The 15,762-nt window shown below is 48.9% G+C and overlaps 1 long non-coding RNA gene across 1 annotated transcript; it reads left to right on the top strand.

Moving 5' to 3' along the window:
• Nucleotides 1-560: 560 nt before the first annotated feature.
• On the top strand, nt 561-13,495 carry LOC125149248 (uncharacterized). Its single transcript, XR_007145863.1, has 3 exons — nt 561-832; nt 1,831-2,325; nt 13,329-13,495. It is a non-coding gene; the product is annotated as an uncharacterized LOC125149248 (long non-coding RNA).
• The last annotated feature ends 2,267 nt before the right edge of the window (nt 13,496-15,762 follow it).

The raw sequence follows: 15,762 nt of genomic DNA on the forward strand, positions 1-15,762 counted from the left end.
ATTGTGCCGGAAACCGGTAACACGCCCAAAGGGGATGATTTCGTGAAGGCACGATTCACAAAGCTGCGGAAGAGTGGGGGGCGGGAGGAGGGGGGACAAGGAGCCAGCGCCACCCAGAGCCTGAAGCGTCAGGGGACGGTGGGGTTCCTAGAACCCCGGGAGAGGGGCTGCTTGTCAGGAGCTGTGACCTTAAGCTGGGTAACCCCCATCAAAGAGTTGGGGAACAAACGCCCCAACCCCAGACCCCTCACTTCCTCTGATCCTGCCGATGATTCCCTTGGCCGAGCCCCCGGAAGCCAGAGGGCAAGAGTCCACGCAGTGATGAGGGGATCCGGAAGGACACACAGAAGCTACCTGTCTGCTCAGGGACCCCCAACCCCGAGACTCCCCCGCCCCCGCTTCGCTCTCAGGTTTGTGACCAAGAGTGACCGTTCTGATCACGGCCGACGCGAGGCTTGTGGCACAGGAACGCGTAAGCTCTCCACAAGGTCCCCGCCCCCTCGGGTCGTGCAGGACACGGACGAGCCCGCAGGCAGTGGCCAAGCCACAAGGGCAGAGACATCCCCGGGGAAAGCACACACAAGGGCGACGCTCCCAGATCTGGGGCATCCGGGAGTGCTTCCTGGAGGAAGGGCCGCCCACCTGAGATGCCAAGGAAGACGGGAGTGAGTCCCGTGGAGAGGACCAGGGGGGAGATGGCATGGGCATGGAAATAAAGAGGCATGAGGCTGGAAAGGCGCGTGAGCCCGGTCAAGCAGAGCCTGGGAGGCTGTGGGAATCAGCCTGGACAAGAGCCTGGGGCAGCAGGGAGCGCTGAAGGCGGGTACAGCAGGTGAGTGACGTCGCGTTCCATACCTGGCAGACAGAGAGGGACAGAGAGGGACTGAGGGCATGTGCAGAGAGGGCTCTGGCGAGGAGAGATGGAGCTTTGCCTAGAAACAGAGCGCGGAGCGGGGGTGCGTCTCATATCTAATTTCTGCTGGCGTGTGTGGCCCAGAGGAGCCACATGGGTGGCCTGACCCGGGAGGAGGTCAAAATGACCCACAAACAGCGGAACATTCCTGATCATTCTATTTCCAAATCCGGCGGCCGTTTCCAGGAGCTCGGCGACTCCTCCCCCCGGCAAAGTGGCCCCGCGGCCCAAGCCGCCCACACCCTTCCCCCAACCCGGCCACGCCGAGACGAGACGAGAGCGCTCAGCCCAGCTGCCAAAGTGCGGGCAGAACACTCCGGCACTCTGACGATAACCCAAGTCAGCTTACTCGGGGAGACAGAAACGTGATCCGCCCTCCCGTGGGCAGGCACGGCCCCGGGGACAACGAGCTGCCAGATATAATTAGACTAAGTCCCAGCAACAGGCTCGATGCCCCGTGCGTATCAGCACCCACTTCCTGGCATCTGTTTCTGGTGCCTAAGCACCGCTGCTTTACCCAACCCTGACCTAGAGAGCCTCGCGGCTCCGAGCCGGGCCTGCGGTCTGCCCCTCAGATGGGCGCGGCCGTGGCCGTTACCCTGGAAAAATGAATCATAACAACAAAGAGTTCGGAACAATGGTCGGTGTTAACGGTAGAGATGATGATAATGCGCTCGGAGCGACCACCTCGTGAGTACACGCTTCGTGGCAGGTGCTGACCGTACGTGACCTCGTGTAGCCCCCCCTCCCCCCCCAGTGACCTTACGGGCAAGGTCGGATCATCCTCATTGTCTAGGTGATGATGGTGAGCCTCAGGGAACAGGAAAGGAGACGAGCAGAGATTGAACTCGGGTTTTTCTGGACTTCCAAGCCCAGATTCTCAACCGCTGTGCTGTGCCCCGTGTCCCTCTCTGTAGTGGCTCCTGAAATGTCCTGCCATTGGTCCAACTGGCGAGCGAGCCCCAGACTCCAACCCAGGACTCGGAGAATTGGACTCAAAGGGTTCTAGCTACAAATCACTAGACCTTTGTGCTCTGGGCCGAGGCAGCCTTGCCTCCACGGTGGTAAGTGGGAGAAAGGCACAAAGGAAAATCGGTCCCCAATCTTGGAAGGCACTTGACCTTGAGGACCAGGGAACGGGCTGAACTGGACTCTATTTTCGATGGCCGTGTTTCTGAACACTTTCCTCCAAGTCCAACCTTTGTAACGGGCCCCACACGTAAGCGTGCGGATCCATGGAGCATTAGGCACTCTACAAAAATGCAGGAGGAGTCCAAGGGATGAGACTTGCTTGGGGGGATCTAATCGCTCCCTGAGACGGGAAACAGTCTCCCCACCCAGCACAGAGATGTTCATCCCTGCCCACACTTCCGATGGCTGCAGACCGCTGTTTCGTGGCTCAGTGCAGGCAGGTGAGTTGGAGGAAGGGGGTATTCTCATCCCCCAGCATCCAGCGTCCACGACTCTGGCACGCCCTCACAAAACATCCTCTGTCTTTTCCAGCTCCATCTGTATGCCCGTGGGGGGGGGGGGCAGGTGGAGAATGAATTGCACCTCTCCTTGTAACTTCAGAATTACTCACATCATTTTGGGCAGAGGCGTGCACGGAGGCTGATAGAATTTTCTCTGACGGGATCCAGCCAGCCCAATCCCTCCTACATCAGAATGCCTTGTTTACCCATTAGTCCAGGGTATCTCAAAGGTGAAGAATCAAGGGCCCAGGAAGGCAGTCGGCTGGGATTCTGATCAACAGAGCTTCCAAAGGGGAACATGGCTTTCTTTTTCTTTTTCTTTTTTTTTTTTTTTTCAACGTTTATTTTTGGGACAGAGAGAGACAGAGCATGAACGGGGGAGGGGCAGAGAGAGAGGGAGACACAGAATTGGAAACAGGCTCCAGGCTCTGAGACATCAGCCCAGAGCCCGACGCGGGGCTCGAACTCACGGACCGCGAGATCGTGACCTGGCTGAAGTCGGACGCTTAACCGACTGCGCCACCCAGGCGCCCCTCTTTTTCTTTTTTTTTTTTAATGATTATTTATTTTTGAGCAAGAGAGAGACAAAGTGCGAGTGGGGGAGGGACAGACAGAGAGGGAGACACAGAATCCCAAGCAGGCTCCAGGGTCTGAGCTGTCAGCACAGAGCCCGACAGGGGGCTCGAGCTCACAGACTGCGAGACCCTGACCTGAGCCGAAGTCGGATGCTCAACCGAGCCACCCAGGCGCCCTAAAGATGAACACTGTTTTCTAAATGTACCAGCCATGTGCTCCGTCCTAGAAGAGAAGGGACCCACTGCTCAGAGGTAATCCTCTCCAGGAAACAATCCTCCTCTCCCTCCCAAGACGGCCAGCGATCCTTGAGTGCCTGACCTCAATCAGAAGCATTCGCTGAACCACTTGGGAGTCTGACCTGGGGGAAACATTCTTGGGAAAATGGCTGCCTTGGAGAAACTAAGGCAGTAAAGCCGCATGGAATTCTGGAGCCCACATGGTCTTCAAGAGGAATCTCTAATTCCCACCAGGAGGAACCATAAAGACTTGACCATAACAAGCAGAGCCTTTCCAAATCACTTGCAGGCGCTAGGCATTCCTGCAGCACACTGTTCATGACTCTCTCTTCAACACAACGACCCAAAGAGGTACTTAGACTTTTCCCAGTGTTACAGGTAAGGCCCAAAGAGGAGAAGTTATCCAGCTAGCTAAACGGCGGAGTCGGGATTTGAACCCGGGTCTCTAAATCTAGGTTGACTTCATCCCAAGGTTGGGAAGACATGGCCCCGGCTTAGCAGCTGGGAGTGATGGAGGGGCCGGATCAGAGAGCTTGGCAGAGCCCAGATTGGAAGGAAAGGAGATGTCTGCTCGTTGTTTGTTTTTCCCAGTGCAGTTCAGGGGAGAAGGGGCCCCGACAGGCTGAACTGGTCAGACGAGGGTAATACAGTGATGAACGAGAAAGGGAGATAATGACTCACCACTCGAATGCTTTCTAACTGGTAGGAAACACAGAGAGAGAAGCTTGTCGGCCAGGCCAGCATCTCAGGGGAAGAAACTCACCTCATTTCATAGATGTGGAAACTGAGACCCAGATGAAAAGGGTTCTGCCCAGAAAACAGACTGGGTCCTAGGACACTTCTTTCTTTTTTTTTTTTTCTTTTCTTTTCTTTTCTTTTCTTTTCTTTTCTTTTTTTCTTTTCTTTTCTTTTCTTTTTTTAAAGTAGGTTCCATGTCCAAAGTGGGGCATGAACTCATGACCCTGAGATCAAGAGGCGTGAGCTCTACGGAATGAGCCAGCCAGGTGCCCCGAATACTTCTTTTTCAAATAGCAACCATAATAATAATAATGGCAGCCAACATTTTACTAAGTGCTTCATCTGCGCTAAGCGTTACATCTATTAACATTATATAATTATATATTAAAGCTGTGTGTGCGGGTACGGTCCCTTAAATTCTCAGTCTTGGGATTTTTTTTTTTCATCTGTAAAATGTGAACAGGGACAACTAGTTATTAACAGAGCTGTTATACGGGTTTCATAAAGTAATGTCAATAAAATATATAGTCTAAATCAATATACAGGGAAGTTCTTACTAGGAGACTTTCCTCCTGTTCCTGTATGACAAATCACCATGAACTTAGCACCTTAAAATAACCATGTTTACTCTCCTACAGCTTCTGTGCCTCAGGAACTCAGGCATCATTTCCCTGGCAAGTCTCCCACTAGGCTACAATCTAGGTGTTGGTCAGGGTTGGGGGCTCATCTGAAAGTTCACCTGGGGAAGGTTTTTCTTCCCAGCTCATAATTTAAGGGACTTATATTGTCGTTGGCAATATCCAGTTCCTTCTGGGCTGGTGGGCTAAGAGCCTCGGTTCCCAGCTGGTTCTTAGCCCAAAGACACTCCCAGCTCCTTGTCAAATGGGCCTCCCCAATATGGCAACTTGCTTTATCAAAGCCAGCAAGGGAGAGAGTCTGCTAGCAAGGGAGAAAGTCTGCTAGCAAGACAGAGGTTACAATCTCAAATGATGTGATCATGGAAGTACCATCCATCCTGTTTCCCATATTCTGTTGGTTAGAAGCAGTTCATAGGTCCTGGCCACACTCTAGCGGGAGGGATTACATACGAGTGTAACTACCAGAAGGTGGGGGTCATTGGAGCCATCTTATTATCTCTGTGCCACACTAGCTAACATTTGTCTCACCTTCTGCAGATGCCTCTACTACTGGTCTATCAAAGAGGATATACATCCTCTTTAGCCCAAAAGCCCTGTAGCCTTAAGACCCTGTCTAATACAGCAGACCAGATTGGCCACCGGCTGGAAAGCACCAGAAAATCCAATGTCCTGTCCTCGAACGGCACGGAAAAGAGGCACGGTTTTGCACGAAAAATAAGCATGTGCTTATTAGATTATTATAATCTAATTTGATGTGTTGTCTCTGCTAGAGACAGATTGTACCTTGCTTACGAATACTTCTGTATAATGAAGGTTACCTGTTTGACATTAGGCAGAATCACAGAGAACTCAGGATACCTTTGAACCCAAATCACATTTATTCATCTCTCTAATATTCACTGGACGCCTACTGACTAGGCACCGGGGATACTGTTGGTCAAAAATAATAATAACGAAATTCGCATTCTGTTGGCAAAACCAGGAGGAGGGATGAAAAGAGGCAGGAAGCAAAATAAATACATGACACTTGGCAATATCAATAATCTATCCCATGTGACTCAATTATAAAGCTTAAACATGAAATTTGGAATCCATGGTTTAATTCCAAACACAGGAATGGCTTTCCAACATTTATCAATAATTCCAGTAACTATTGCCTCAGTGGAACAAAGTTGCCCCAAAATGAAATTAATTTTCAAATAACTACGGAAATCTCAACGGAGGCAATTAATACACGAGTCTATACATTTGTTACGACTCATGGAAATGTTCCATTTAGAATTTGTGTGTTTTGCTGCGTGTAAATTATACCCCAATGAAAACACAAAAATTCAGTTCAGAAAAAAACTACCTAAGAAGTACCATGACTGGAGAAAAATTTTCCTAATTTGGCATTATCACCGATAGACCACAAGTGATCTGAAAATATTAATTACGACCACATAGTGACCTTGCTAAAATGAAAGTAAATGCCTTTTTTACATTATGAATATACAGCAGCTTGTGAGTTATATACGCCTTCTTGTTATTGTGTATCCAAACATCATCAGCCCAGAACAGAAGACCAAGTCTTGCATGATTGTCATTAAATTCAGAGGGAGGCAGAATCAGCAGAGAGAACAAAGGTGAAATGGGGCTGTGAGTTAACTGGGGCTGAGCTCTACCTTTGTGTGGAGGAGAATCACACTGTATCATCCCCATGGGGCCCCAGTCCACCTGGGGACTAAGGACAACAGCACCACCCAGGGAGTTGGTCGAAATGCAGATTCCCAGGACTCATCCAGAAAGTCTGAATCAGTAGGTCCTGGGATGGGGCCCCCGGACTGAACATTTGACAAGCATCTGCTGGTAAACTTAACTCTCACAAGCATTGCTTTCAGGGCAATTCCAAAGATCCCGGGTCTCCTTATGTTCTAACTAAGCCACCTTCACCTCACCCTGTAAAACACGCACACCCAGTGAGCCATTAGAACCCCCGGGGGGCCTCGGTATCCCCCTTAGAAGGGCAGGAATTCTCAGGTCTTTCTCCACCTCTGGCCAAGACCAGGCTGTGTTCCAACATCAGACCAGCACACTGGAACCACCAGACTTGGGAATCGTGGTTCACAGACTAGCAGGAGACAATAATAATTAAGAACACTGAGCCTGGAACAGGAAATGGCCAACTTCTTCTGGAAAGGCGCAGATGGTAAATATTTTCAGGTCTGCGGACTAGACGGTCCCTATGGCAACTGTTCTCCTCTGCCAGCACGGTGCAAAGACAGCCACGGGCAACCCACAAACAAATGGGTGTGGCTGAGCCCCAATAAAACTTTATTTACAAAAACAGGCAATGAGCCACATTTGGCCCCCTGGGTCATAAATTCACCAACCCTGGATCTAGATCCAGATGGCTGTGAAACCCCAGCTCCCCTGTGCTGTTTGTCCTTGCCTCAGTCACCTAGCTTCTCTGAGCCAGTCTCCGTATGTGCAAATTCAGAAAAACAACAGTACCGGCTTCATGGTGTTGCCGTGAGAATCCTCACGTGTTAAATGCAAAGTATTTGGCATCGTTCTTGGGACTCAGTACACCGGGATAAAAGTCAGCTGTTACTAAATGTCCGGTTCAGGCTGTCAAGGGTCTACCCTTGGATGGACCCACCCCTTCCCAGCTGGGCGACCTTGGGCTTGTGATATAACCTCTCTGTGCCTGAGTTTCTAATATGTCAAGTCGGAATAACAGTTGTGAGAACAGGATTAGACAAGAAATGCAAAGTATAATGCATGTAAACGTACTCAAAAGTTAGCCTGAGTTACTGTTTTTGTTATAGCATGGTTGTAAATTACTGTGTTATTATTACCATTTATTATTATATGATTTATTCTATATATTAATATAGACATATTATTATTATGGAGCCCATCACAAGCAAGAAAGCAGCACCCCATGCCTTTTCCAAAGCCTTAAAGATTTGAGACTTTGCCCAAAACACTGACTGAACCAATGTATTTCTTGCACCCGCAGACCCACTTAGAGGCAACCGCAGACCCACTTAGAGGCAACCACAGACCAGAGCAGAATTCTGTTTGTCACCCTTAGCATTGCCTCTAAATGCTTTTGTTTTTATTTTTCTTTTAATGTTTGTTTATTTTTGAGAGAGACAGGGACAGAGTGCAAGCAGGGGAGGGGCAGAGAGAGAGGGAGACACAGAATCCGAAGCAGGCTCCAGGCTCTGAGCCGTCAGCACAGAGCCCGACGCGGGGCTCGAACTCAAGAACCATGAGATCGTGACCTGAGCTGAAGTCGGACGCTTAACCGGCTGAGCCACCCCGACACCCCGCCTCTAAATTCTTAACTAAAGATGAAACACAACATGGAGGAACCCTGTGGGAGCTTTGAGGCAAAGCCCTGGGATAGCGGGGAGAAAAGGTGGGGAGGACCCATTTTAATAAATAGATTATTTTTACCTGGTTTTAATCTTATTCTCGCACCGGGTTCATCCTGTAATTCATCTCCAAGATTTGCCATCAGCCCATCAAAGACAAGGGAGGCCTCAGCAAATAGGCTCTCTTTTGTTGTTTATACATACACTGAGGTCTATTATGATGGGGATTCTCCGAACATGCACAAAAGCCAGCATAATTAACTTTGTTCCTTAAAGAAAATTCCAGCGCCTTTTGCAGAAAATGGTTCTTGAGCCTCTCCTCTGGGTGGCTAACACACACACACACACACACACACACACACACACACACACAAAGTCTGAACAGCACTAAAGTAATTAAAGCAGCTGGGATTGATTGGGGTTCTGAGTGACCTTTTGGTAACTTACCTACGCCTGCCATTTAGAGAAAGAATAATTTATGATGCATGTCAAAGAGCAGAAAACCAAGGCGGACAGAAAGAGAATTCTGATTACCTTTGAGGGGTGAACTGTCAGGAGGGCCCCGAGCCCCTGGTGAAAACAGGAACAAAAGCAGTAAATGTCCAGGTTCGCCCAGACGCAGACGCCTGTGGTTCCCGAGGTGCGTCTGCTCTTCTGATTTGTAGAAGCTAAGAATTTCAGGGCCGGCAAGGTCTTACAGGTCTCGCTGAGCCCGTGCGCTTGACAAATGAGGAAACTGAGGCTCAGGGAGGGGCTGAGTTGCCCTGGATTCAGCGACAGGTCCCCTGTACGCTGGTGTGAAGGGTTTTCCCCCTTTATCTGGACAACTGTAGTCCAGACGGAGAGGCCTTCAAACATCAAAATGCTCTTTATGTGTAAATTACAGATCAGTTTGCAGAACACCAGGTCCGTGAAGCCACGGCTTGTGTTGTGTTTCGCTCACCACTGTAACCCCAGCACCTAGGCAAGCTGGCACACAGTAGACACTCAACACATTTTTGTGGAAGCGGCTTTCCGGAGAAATTATCCGTGGCCTCAAGACAGGCACGGTAGAGCTGGGCAGGCTCTGTACCAAAAATGGCACCCGTTTTGGGGACCAAGTCAATGAAACAAAAGAGCTAAGGCCAACAGCACCCCCTCCCCCCGCTCCACCACAGACTTCCCTCAGTGCATTCCTACAAATGCCCACCTTTGCAAATGCCTGGGATTAGTACCTCTACCTGGGATTAGTACCCTTACCTGGGAAATGCTTCACCCATCTCTGAAGCTTTAAACCCCAGATCACAAGCTACCTCCTCCAGGAAGCTTTCTTGGCTTTTTCCTACCTGGAAGCAATCCCTCCCTCTTTTTAAATGTTTATGTTTGAGAGAGAGAGAGAGAAAGAGAGAGAGAATCTCAAGCAGGCTCCACTCTCAGCACAGAGCCTGACACAGGGCTCGCTCTCGTGACCGTGAGATCACGGTCTGAGCCAAGATCAAGAGTCAGACTGCTTACCAGACTGAGCCACCCAGGCGCCCCACAACGAAAGCGTGCTTTCTAAAGCCGGTCTGCCTGAGATCAAATCTTGACTCCATTTACCACCTGTGTGCTGTTAGGCAAAACATTTCCAAGCCTCAGTTTCCTCCGTCACTGAGAAGAATCATCCTGCTGTCAGGACTGTTGTAGGTTTAATGAGATAATGCATGTAAAGGGCTCAGCGCACCATGTCTGCTCCATAAATGTTAGCTTTCATTGTTCTGATATTATCTTACTCAGGGCAAGAATCGTCAAAGTAATCTCTGGGAGGCCCCGCAACTAGCATAGAGCATCGATTTGGTTTTCAAAAATAATCAAACACACAGGCGCACCTGGGGCATTCAGTCAGTTAGGCGTCTGACTCTTGATCTCAGCTCAGGTCTTGATCTCAGGGTTGTGAGTTCAAGCCCCGCACTGGGCTCCACGCTGGACGTGAAGCCTACTTAAAAAAAAAAAAAAAAAAAATCAAAGACACAGACGGATATTTCAAATCTCTCTGCCTTATGGGGATGTGAAATACGTCAGTGTTATAAATGGAAGCTAAAGAGACAGGACAGCTACATGGGATACCTCATACTGGACTGGATCCTGGAGGCACACGAAGAAGGACATTGTTGGACAAAGCTGCATCAGCGAAGGTGGATACAAGTCTTGCATCCGTGTTAAATTTTCTGATGTCGCTGCTGCAATGTGGTTATGTGAGGCGATCCCTATTCTTTGGAAATACACACTGAAATACCTGGGGGTAAAAGGCCAAGACATGTACCACTTATTCTCAGATGTTTCAGGAAAACAAAAAAGAAATATGTATATATTTATACGTATTAAATACATATAAATATATTAAATATTTAAATAAATATTATTTATATTAAATAAGTATTAAATATATTAAATATATATTATATAAATATATTATATATATTAACTATTATATATTATATATAAATATATTATATATATTATATATTATATATTATATATTACATATATAATATATTATATATAATATACTATTTATATTACACATATTACATATATTATATATTATATATTACATATATTATATATATTATATTACATATATTATATATAATATATTGCATATATTATATATATTACATATATTACATATATTATATATATATATATGAAAAGGAAAATGCAGAGCAAGATGTTAACAAGAGGTGACCCTGGATACGGGGCATCTGGATGTTCTTCGTGTCATTGCTATTCTTGAAACTCTACTGTAAGTTTGACATTTTTCTTCTCCCAAATAAAAGGCTTTCTGCAAATCATGGGATGGCTCTGGAGCCACCTGATGTACAAGTCATTCTGGGTTTTCAAAGAATGGTTATGTCTTCAAAGCAATCTGGTGAACTGATCTCGGGTAGGGAACCAGCTGATGGGCCAGCAGAAGAGGCACACACGTGATTTCCCCATCCCTCCTTCCTGGCAGCCATTGCTCACCAAGATGGCACCCTTTCTCAGTAAAACCAGACAGACGCAGCCTCAGAATCCTTCTCAACGCAGCAAGCCACCACCAGCCCAACAGGGTTGGCTCTCTAGATGAACTAACCATGCACTTGGCCCCTTTCAGGCATTCTTCTGTGCCAGCTGGGGACACAGCACGCGTCAAAGCCTTTCTAATGAAGGTACATTAGCCCCTGGAACACCTAAATCTACAGACTGCAGCTCAGAGGCGTCTACGCTTTACCCCTATCAAAGCTTAGAATTGATTTTCCTTTAGCGAAAGGTTTTATGTGCTAGGAAGATTCCGGTAGTCAGGTATCTTGGTGTGTGAATATCACCTCCGTCACCTTCCAACCTGGACCCATTGCTTTACTTTCCTATGTCTCAGTTTCCCCATCTACAAAAAAAAAAAAGAAAAAAAAGGAGGCACCAACACCCAGGCTATTGTGAGGAGCAGCTAGGGTAGTGAATGTGAGCATCTTGAACCCTTTCCAGCTAAATTATATGATTACGGTGATCGTGATTATCAACGTCTCCATCATCGTCATCTTCTCCCTGTTTCTTCTCTGCAATTACCCCCAGCTAATGGAGTCCTGGTCCTCTTTAGAGGCGGGGGGCAGGAGGAAGCTGCCTCTGCCCCAAACATTTCCAGTTTGGGTTTTTCAACAACCCACGGAGCTCTCTTGCCTTGAACCTGAATCATACCGGAGTTTCAAGAGAGCAGTTACATGTCTATTTTCTTCGATTATCACTGAAAGGTTAAGTGGCCCGGCCCTCAGCCCCAGATGCCCATCTAGGGTTTCCATTATGAGCCAAGCCGGAAGAGCCGGGGCTGGGAGTTCATTCTCCCGCCCTGGCCCTCCAGCTAATAGAACCTCGGCCACTCTCCTCAGCGTAAAGCTTTCTCTCCGGGCAAAGCCAGCCAATTTAAATGGCACTCACCGCTCATGCCCGCATGTCATGGGCTCTGAGCACTCCAAGGATCCAGAGCAATAAAATCTATTAGGTCTCCTTTGTCCCATCTTCTTGTGAACTTCTAAGAAAAAGGCACTAAGAGGATCAGTACCCAGAAAAACCTTCATAATTGTGGCTTCTACACAGCAAATGAGGACAATTACCAAGGCAACCGGCCAATCGTTCTGGTTAAGGGCAGAGGGAGTTTAGTCGAGAAGAGGCTGTTTCGAACCTCTATTGCGCTGTAATCAGAGAGTAACCAACATTTTAAAAGGCTCTTGTGTAAAAACAGGAGAGATGGCAGGGGAGGGAAAGAGGAGAGGGGGGAAAAATTAATTTCCTCTCATTTCCTGCCTGTTCCATTGATTGCGGTCCAAAGGCAAAGATGATGCGCTGTACCCTTGCACCTGGGGCCACAGGAGCCGGCAGCCGAGCCGGAGGCGTTGTCTGGTTTTTATGGACGCGTTTATTTATTTATTTTCCCCGCTGGGCCCGGCATCTGCGACACAGGTCTAGAGACGGGCGCGGCGAAGAGTAGCGGTAAAAATCTTTCAGGGCGGCGGAGGGCCTCGTCCAGTGTCCTGTGCCCCGTGAGCATAAACATAATACAGCATCCTTCCTTATCCAGCCTTCCCCGGCTCAGCTGCTGCTTTGGGCCAATCATTTGGGGACAGAAGTCAGTCTGCTCGGTCAGAGCGCCAGCTGGAGATCAGGGTCATGTTGGGAGAGAGCGATAATCGTGACACGGGGCGGGGGGAAGGGGAGGAGGAGACAGAAAACTCCAGACACTTTTCCGTCTTGGGGACTCCGCAGATTCTAAATGAGACTGAAAACTGGAGACTAATTTTTCCCTCCTGTGCTGTGCAAGGGTCACGAGAGGGTGGATGATTTGGAGGAGAATTTGTCTCTGGTGCGTGGTCTCCGTGTCCCCCGCCGTGCGTCCTTGTGCCCCTGTCTTGGTCCCCCTCCCCAACCCAGGACCGGGGAGTAAAACACTTACTCCACAACCTGCCCTGTGTTTGCTCATCCTCCTGATAGAACGAACAAAGCCTTCCATCTTCCATCGATGAGCTCCCCATGACAGGAGAAGCGTCCCCAACAGAAGAAATTCATTTACTCACTCAACAAACACAGGCCAGGCACTATTCTCCTATCTCTGATCTCCTTGGTTATTTCCAACTAGCAGAGTCTGGAATTCAGCTCAAATCACCATCTCGCGGTTGGCGAGTTCGAGCCTCGCGTCGGGCTCTGTGCTGACAGCTCGGAGCCCGCTTCGGATTCTGTGTCTCCCTCTCTCTCTGCCCCTCCCCTGCTCACGCTCTCTCAATAATAAATAAACGTTAAAACAAAATTAAAAAAAAAAAGAGTTTAATTGAGGAACATTTAATAAAAGGTCTCTCCTTTTTCTAGATGTATAACCATGCTTTTTCAATTTTTTAAATTTCTAGCTTTATTGAGAGACAACGGACATGTAATGCTGCGTAAGCGTAAGGCATACAAAGTGTCGACTGCAGAAACGGATTGCAATGTGACGACCACGGCCGTGTTAGCTAACACTTCTATCCTGTCACGTGATTCCCAGTTCTTTTTTTTTTTCCTGGTAAGACTATTTCAAGATCTCGTAGCAACTTTCAAGTATGTAATACAGTATCGATAAGTTGTGGGAACCCAATAAAGGGTCTCTTTACACAGGTGTGAACAGACTCAAAGGAGGAGGTGAGGGATGCTGATGCTTCTGCTACCTGCTATCGTGGGGGGCCATGGCCACCCTTGGCCAAATGAAGGGGAGTAGTGTCCCCAGGTGAGGGAGCGCAAGATCATGGGAGAAGAGCCGCCCAGCAGGAGCTGGGGAAATAGAATACTCCAGTCGGTCTCTCCTTCTGCCTTCCATCAGTGACTTCCACTGGCCAATTCCAACAGGAAGAGGAAGGCAAAGGGACCTGGTGATACATATCCATGCAGGTCAGCCCCCCAGAGTACAGAGCAGGGTAAGAACGGCAAAGAGATATCTCTGGGGGTCCGGAAGGGGCACGTGGAGAACGGCCAGCCCATTTTACAGACAGAGACACTGAACCCCCACGAGAGGAAAGACTAACCAAGGTCACCCCGCCAGCCAGTGATGGAGCAGGAATTTGAATGTGTATCTAAATCCACGTCTAGGGTGGAGCCCAAGAGTCTTGGACCCCTAGGTCTGAAATACCGAGGGATCTCACAAACGTAAGGGGCTGAGACAGCCGCTCCCAACGTTAGCATGGGCGAAAATCACCGGAGAGCTTGTCGAAATGCAGACGCTCAGGCCCTGTATCCAAAGTTTCTGACTTGGCCGCTCAGGGAGCCGGTGTCAGGAAGCACGTAGAAACGAGCACCTCGGGTGATCCTGGTGCACATGGTCCAAGAAACTCACTCCAACCAACGCTGGCCCAAGAACACACAGATATGGGACTTCCACGTCAAGTGGAATCACTTACGACAGACACGGCACTTAGCGATCATGACGGAGTCATCCATCCAGAACCTTAACAGAGATGAACAGGTCCCTGTCCTGCCCCCCACGGGACCAAACGTACCGGGATCCAAAACACTCGAGTCCCCAAACTACCTCGACCGAATCAATTAAGAAACCACCGTGAAGGCCTCACTATTTTTACTATGTATCCTTGTACATAATAAAGATCCCTTGGGATTATCAGCGAGCTGTAAATCGGACGCTTAACCGACTGAGCCACCCAGGTGCCCCAGAACGCTCCCCTTTTTATATGAAGGCAACTAACCCAATGGGCCTCACCAAAATGAAGCAAAACAAAACCATCACTGTGCAGTCCAGAAGATTTGTGATCCCCGTTGTAGCCAAAGTCATCCAGGATCGTCAGGACCTGGGGCAAGTGCCCTGAGCTCTAGTCCTGGTCCTGAAGCTAACCCCCTGTGTGGCCTGGGGACACCAGAGTCCCTTCGTCTGTCTACTGAGGGAGACGAAAGATGACAATCCTGAAGACCCTTTTCCAGAACTTCAAGTTGCCTGACTGGGCCCGCTTCTCCCTCGGAAGGGAAGTGATTCGGCCGCACGATCACTGCTGAGGGATTTCCATCCTTACCTTTAAGAGGGCTTTTTCCCAGTTTCCTCCTACTGTCCTCTGCGTACTCCCGACTTTAACCACCTTCCCCTTCTCTCCTTGACCACCTTTCCCCTCTCTCTCCATAACCAAGGTTATAGACTAGTTACCAGGAAAAACCTTCTAGGACAACACGGAGCCTCCTCAAGTATCTCCTTGTCCCGTGCCAACAGAAATAACAATGCGCCTTTCTTTCCGCACCTGTATCACCTGTCGCTGATTTAGCCGGAACGTTTCGCTACCAAAGCCATTCTCGTTCATCAGAACGTCTCCTACGCATTCACAGGAAGTATGCTGGAAACCAGGGGACTGTTGGGACACAACCAGATGGCACTGTGAGCAGAGCATTCAGGAATATCGGAATCAGACCACGGGAGGTCCCTGAGGGAATCAGACGCCTGGATGGACACGTAGAAGCTACGTGTGAGTTGCCGACCACAAACTCTCGTGCGCAACTCAAGATACCGAATTATGGCGGCTGGGCCACCCAGAAAGAACATTGGGTTACAAAAGCCCTATAGACCAAGAGCAGACTCAAAGCTTCTCTATTTATTCGATCCCCTAGGCCCAAGCCTACGTATCAGCATCACCACTTGGGATGCAAAGATTCGTCCGCTGCTCCCCTCCACGGCGGCTGCCCTGTCCCAGCCTACATCAGGTCCCACCGGATGGTGGTAACAGCTCCAAACACCCACTGATGGCTTCACCCCCCCGTGGAGAGCTGGAGATCATGGCAGCAAATTCCGCAGCTCTTCTCACCACCACTCGAATC

Source organism: Prionailurus viverrinus, chromosome D3 (genome assembly GCF_022837055.1).
Source record: "Prionailurus viverrinus isolate Anna chromosome D3, UM_Priviv_1.0, whole genome shotgun sequence".
Taxonomy (NCBI): Eukaryota; Metazoa; Chordata; class Mammalia; order Carnivora; family Felidae; genus Prionailurus; species Prionailurus viverrinus.